The sequence below is a fragment of the Tupaia chinensis genome, unplaced genomic scaffold, assembly GCF_000334495.1.
Source record: "Tupaia chinensis unplaced genomic scaffold, TupChi_1.0 Scaffold142384_1, whole genome shotgun sequence".
In the NCBI taxonomy this organism is placed as follows: Eukaryota; Metazoa; Chordata; class Mammalia; order Scandentia; family Tupaiidae; genus Tupaia; species Tupaia belangeri.
Window position 1 is genome coordinate 41,348 of NW_006202232.1, and position 6,861 is coordinate 48,208.

A 6,861-nucleotide genomic window follows, 5' to 3' on the forward strand; every position below is an offset into this window, starting at 1 on the left:
ATTAACTGCCAGGAAACAAAGCTTAGCAGGAGAGGAGAGCCAGAGAAGTGACAGGGAAGCTACAGGTTATAACAGATTTGTGAACTCAGCCAAGCACAGTGGTGGCAGGGCCTAGCTGCTACAAAGAAGACACGTTTTAGACAATACTCATGTGTATAGGCAAAAAATACAAGGACTATATTTGTGACTAATTGTATAACAGGTTATTTTAGTTTCTGTTCTGTGGAAAGTGTAAAGCATTCCAACAAAGGGTTTTAATGTAGATTTTTTTTTTTTTTCCATCCATGCTTTTGAATGCTAAATGTAATAGTCTGATCATGACACTGAATAAATGTGTCTTTAAAAAAAAAAAAAGGAAGTTCCTCAAGGGACCACTTAATGTCCACTGCTATGAACATAATGTGGTTAGTGACAGTTACCGTAAAAGCTGGTCAAGAAAAGGTGTGCGTGGTGAGCAGAGTAATGGTACCCCAAACATGTCCATGTCCTAAACTATAGAACCTGTTCTATGGGCAGTCGACAACAGCAGACATGACCTCAGTACTGCTGTGTGCCAGGTACTGTTTTCAGTCGCAGATGTGTCATCTCATTTCACCCTCATGTAGCCCTATGAAGAGGTAAAGTTATTACCCCTGATGACAGATGACCAAAGGAAGGTGCAAAAAGCTTAAACCATTTACCTATGATGTGACACAGGGCCACTTCGGTCCTGGGGTGTGTCACTCCAGAGCCCCTGCTCTTACCAACCCTGCTACACAGCCTTTATCACTAGATCAATCAGATGTGGCACAGCTCAGGGATGTCACATATGTTTTCTCAACACCTACAACTATCCTTCCTGGTGGGCAGTAGCCCCCTTTTATAAATGAGGAACTGAGACTCAGGAAAGGCGTTTTGCCTAAAGTCACGCAACCAGAACTTGGGGTTCTAGTCTTTTAAATGAGACCTGCCAAGTTCAAACCCCACATATCCTGGGTTACTAGGACCAATGCAAGATGGACTCCCATGTCTAAGGACAAAATAGGCAGATCCTGTCCATGCCATGGGAGACATGTCCCTGCTCCATGGCTGGGGTCAGGAGACAATCACCCACAACATGATTTCCACACCAAGACTGAGAGAGCCTTTGTAGCCTTCAGGATATAAGACAAGACCAGAGCCCAGGGGAGGTTCTGAAGAAAGTAGGCCACCTGCACTTCTGGGTCTAGACCAGGAAACAGGGTGACTAGGAGGCTGTGTAGAGGAGTCCTGGATAGTCCCCTTACTCCCACTTCACACTGCACTTTGTTTTAGTTGGGATTTTTTTTTCCTGAGAGTGTGAAACATAAATGTACATTTTAATGAATACTAATGAATTGCAGGGCCGGCAGATGGTATGGTGTTTAAGGTGCTAGACTCCCACATGGCCAATCACAGTCCAGGTCCTGGGCCTGGCGGCTAGCGTTCTCACTTTCCCTCACTTGCCCTCTCTCTGTCTCTCTCTGGTCAAATTAAAAAATAATAACAATGACACATGGAATTAAATAATTTTTAAGAGGTTTTTGCTATAGGGTGTGTGATCGCCAGAAAGACAGAGACAGAGACAGAAAGCGAAAAATCACCCCCTAGGGGGGATGGCCATGCCGCAATCCCTTCTCCTCCATTCTCCTCTTGAGATCTTGGGCATGCACGCACATGTGCCAGGCATGAGTTTAAGCCACCGAGTCTGGGACTCAAACCATGGTCGACTATATGGGAGTCCAGCAACATAGCCATTATGCCAACTGCTGGTCCCAGAATTAAATAAATATTTAAAAAATAAATTGTATATTCATGAACAACCACCCAAGTCAAGCAGTAGACCATTTTTGACATCCCAGAAGTCCCGTGCCCCTTGCCAACTATAACCTTCCCTCTCTTAGAGGTAAACACTCTCTAGATTTTGTGATAATTATCCCTTCACTTGTTTTTCAATGTTACCACTTATGAGGGACCACATTGTTTTACCTATCTGTGTAAATGGGGCATACAGTGTGTATGTAATCTTTTGCTTAGCTCCTTTTGCTCGATATCATACCTGTGTAATTCATCCTATCATTTCATGCAGTTGTAGATTTTTCATGCAATTGTAGATCTTCCTCTTATTGTACAATATTCCATTCTGTGAATACATCACAATTTATTTATATATCTGCTGGCATGCTCACTTTTTCTTTATTCTTTAGTTTTTCACATAATTTTGGTTTGAGCCCTTCATCAGTTGTATGATGTGTATGTGCTTCCATTATCTCCTCTTAATTTGTTGCTTGTGTTTTCTCTCTCTTTATGGTGGCTTTTGATCAACAGACATTCTTATTTTTTTTTTGTTTGGCTTTGTTTTAGAGAGAGAATTTTGCTATAGGGTGTATGCATTCCCCGGAGTGAAAGAGAGAGACAGAAAGTGAGAAATCATCCCTTGGAGGTTGGCCAAGCTGCAATCCTTTCTCCTTCATTCTCCTCTCAGGATCTCAGGCATACACACACACGTGCCCGGTGTGAGTTTGAAGCCACCAGGTCTGGGACTCAAACTGCAGTCGACTACATGGGAGTCCAAAGATGTAACCATTACGCCATCTGCTGGTCCCTGGACATTCTTAATTTTAATGTCATTGAATGTTATTATAATTTTCATTCAATGGTGCTTTTGTGTCTTGCTGAAGAAAAACTTCTTCCATGAGTATATGAAGGTATTTTGCCATATTGTATTTTTTTATTTTGTGTTGTTATTGTTTGCTATAGGGCATATATGCTCACCAGAGAGAGGGAAAGTGAGAAATCACCCCGAGGAGGAAGGGCCAGGCTGCAGTCCACTCTTCTCCATTCTCCTCTAGGCGTTTTGGGCACATATATACGCATGCCTAGCGTGATTTTCAAGTTGTTAGGTCCAGAACTCAAACTGTGCAGTCAGCCATGTGGGACCCAGCTGCCTTACCCTCCATCCCACCTACTGGCCTGCTATATTATATTCTTTATTTTTTTTAAGGGTTTTTGCCTTAGGGTATAAAATTGCCTTCTCCTCCATTCTCCTTCTGGGATCCTGGGCATGCATGCACATCAGCCTGGTGTGATTTTTCAAGACACCAGGTCCAGGACTCAAACTGTGGTCTACCATGTGGGAGTCCAGCAACATAACCACTATACCATCTGCTGGCCTCTATATTCTTAAAGCTCTTTGGTTTTTGCCTTTCACATTTAGATTTTGAATCCACCTAGAATTATTTTTGTCTTATGAGGTAGAGATCCAATTTCATTTTTTTCCAATGTGGATAACTATTCCAATCATTATAAGTCCAACCATTCCCCTTACTGGCCTATAATACCTCCTTGGCCACCTGTTCTGTCTCTACATATGAGTGGATATTTCTGAGACCACTAGTCTTTCATTGATCTATTTGTCTACTCTTGCAACAATATCACACCATCTTAATTGCTATACCTTTATAATAAGTATGGGTGACCTGGCTAGTCTTGGCACTTCCACATAAATTTATTAATTAATTTGTCATGATCTATACACACACCAAAAAAAGTCTATTGGAGGAACCAGCAGATGGCGTGATGGTTATGTCATGGATGCCCATGTAGTCAACTGTGGTTTGAGTCCCAGACCCAGCTTCTTAAAACTCACACCAGGCACATGTGTATGTGTGCCCAAAATTCCAAGGGGAGAATGGAGAAAAAGGTATTGCAGTGCGGCCATCCCCCCGGGAGGCAATTTCTCACTTTCTGTCTCTCTCTGTCTCTCCAGTGAGTGTACACAACCTATAGCAAAAAAAAAAAAAACTCTAAAAAAAATTCTATTAGAATTGTGTAGAATTGTGATTGGATTTGTGTTGAACCTAAAAATCACTGTAGAGGGAACTGAAACTGTTTACCTTTACCACTTGGCTCTTCCATTTGATGAGTATATGTATCCATATAATGTCTTTTATTTCTTCCTTCTATGAGAGAGGGAGAGGAAAGGGAAGGAAAAGAGAGACAGAGAAAGAGAGGTACCTCCAACAGGGTCTTCATCCCATGATCCTCTCTCCAGCCTCAGTCAATCAGTATTACAGACACACACATGAACACCAAGCATGCATAGGTAGACCTTGGGAGGCAAATCCAAGACCTAGGCATATGGCCTCATCACTGCAAAGCAATGCATAACTACTGCACCACCATGATGGGCCTAAAATGTCTTTCAATTAGGTTTTATTTTCTCTCCAAAAATATTCTGCCCCCTTTTGTTAATTTCTAAGTGGTTCATAAATGGCATCTTTATTAATAGGTTCTTTCTGTTGTTGACATATCAAAACAAGTTTTTATTTAATTGCTATGGGGCATGTTGCTTGCCAAAGAGGAGAAAAACATTTCCCCTCACAATGGAGTGTGATCATCCACAATCCCTTCTCCTCCACTTCTCCATTCTGTCAGGATTTGGGACACACACACACACACACACACACACACACACACACACACATCACCTGCCTGGCATGTTTTCCATACCGCAAAGGCTGGGAATTGAACCACAGTTGGCCATGTGGGCTCTAGTTCCTTTAACTACTAAGCTACAGAGCAGTCCCAGTAATACATTTTTAAATATTGATTTTATACCCAGAAATCTTTCTAAATTCTTAATGATTCTAATAATTTACCCATGGATTTTGGAGTCTCTACATATATGATGGCATCATCTACAAGTAATGACAATCTGTTCTCCATTTTCCGTCTTTAAATAATTTCTTTCTTTTGCTTGCCTCACTGAGCCTGCTAAGGCCTACAGCACAATGCTAAATAGAAACAGTGATAGCAGGATCCTTGCCACATTTCCAGTGTCAAAGCTCTGACCACTTCACTTTTAAGTATATAGTTCACTGTAAATCTTTGAAGATACCCTTTATGCTAAGAAAGTTCACTTGACTAATTTGCTAAGATTTTTAAAGCCATAAATAGATGCCATTTTTTTAAAGGTTTTGCCATAGGATGTGTGCACTCACCAGAGAGACAGAGATAGTGAGAGAAAAAGTGAGAAATCATCCCCCAGGGGGGAAGACCATGATGCAATCCCTTCTCTTCCATTCTCCTCTCAGCATTTTGGCCATGCACATACACATGCCTGGCGTGATTTTTCAAGCTGCCAGATCCAGGACTTGAACTGCAGACAGTCATGTGGGAGTCCAGCACCTTAACCGTCACACAACCTTCTGGCCCCTAGATGACAAATTTTATCTAACTCTTTCTCTCTATTGAGATGATTGTGCATTTTTTCCTTTAATCTGCTAATGTGACCAATTATGCTGATTGAGTTCAAATGATAAAATACATGGTACTTTTATAATAAATCCAACTTGGTCATATTACACTTTTTTAATATATTGGACTTAGGCAGCTATCATTTGGTTTAGAACATCTGTATCTATGTTCTTAGATTTTGTTGAAATACTACTTTTTAACTTACTAGGTTCTAATATCAAAGTTATATTGGTCCCATAAAGAGATGAGCATGCTCACTCTTTCTACACCAAAAATGCTTTTGTAAAAATGGAGTTATTTGTTCTTTAAGCCTAGAATTTCTGTGTAGCAAGACTCTTGGCTACAAGTTGTTGCTTTAATTTTTATAGGGCTACTGAAGTTTTCCATTACTTTAGGGGTGTCAGCAAGTTATATATCTGTAGTAATTTGTCTTTTTTATCTAATTCTCAACCCAATAAGCATAAAAACCCAATAGGCCTTTCTAGACAATAATCAAATTATCGCATCAACAGAATACCATAGACACATCTGGATGCCAATATTTGGCAAAGTAACAATATACTCCTTGAAAGACAGAGGTGAGAGACAGGGCTATGTGGAATTTGTTTTAAACTAGTTGTTTTCTACATTTGGACCTCCTCCTTCCCTTCATTACCAGGCGGCTTCCTTGTCATTTTTGAAAATTCAGTTCAGGTACCATGTACTTCAAGATTTCCAGAGTCCCTGAAATGGCCTGAGCATCGGTCCACTGTCCACTGGACCTACCACCGTTAGTGTGCTAGGCATGCTGGACTGAAATTCTTTTTCTGAGTCTGTCATCCCCACTAGACTGTGAGATCCTCACTGTGTCTTCAGAGCAGAGCAGAAGTGGTTGGTCAATACCCATGGAGTTGAACTGAATTTGTAACCATGAAATGACAGACTAAGCTCTCTAGCCATGTCTCTCTGTATTTCTCCACATGTTTGTTTGTTGCTTTGTTTATTTAACTCAATGGGTATTTACTGAACACTTACTATGGGCCAGGCACTATTCTAGAAGAGTGGCTGGTGAGGAAAAAAGAAAACTGGGAGAGTATGGCGCCCTGGAAACTAATGACAAAAGAGTTTCAAGGTTGAGATAATCAATTGTGTTGAATGCTGCCAATAGGCCAAGTAAGATGAGGTCTGAGACTTAACTGTTGCCATAACAATGTAAATATCATCAATGACTTCAGTTGTTTTTAATGAAGTGGTTGAGCAAAACATTTGACTGGGGCTATTTCAGAAAAGCATCAGGGCCCAAGAGGAGAAGAGAAATAAAGAAAGCTGGTATAAATATTTCAAGAAGTTTTGCTGTAAAAGTAAGTAAATAAATATATGTTTGATCTTGCTATGCAAAGAGGTTATTTGTGTGCAATAAATATATCTGTCCTTTCATAGTTTCTGGGTTTCCTATTTTGAGTAGGAATGCAATATCTTTGGACAAAAACTCTAGTACGAATTTTTCACAGTACATTAAATCCTCTGTCCTTAGGCCTTTTCTATCTTTGGGGCTAAGGGGTCTCCCTGCTAGTGTTTTTTCAGTAACCTCAAAACTTTGTGGTTGACTCACAACCAATGTTCCCA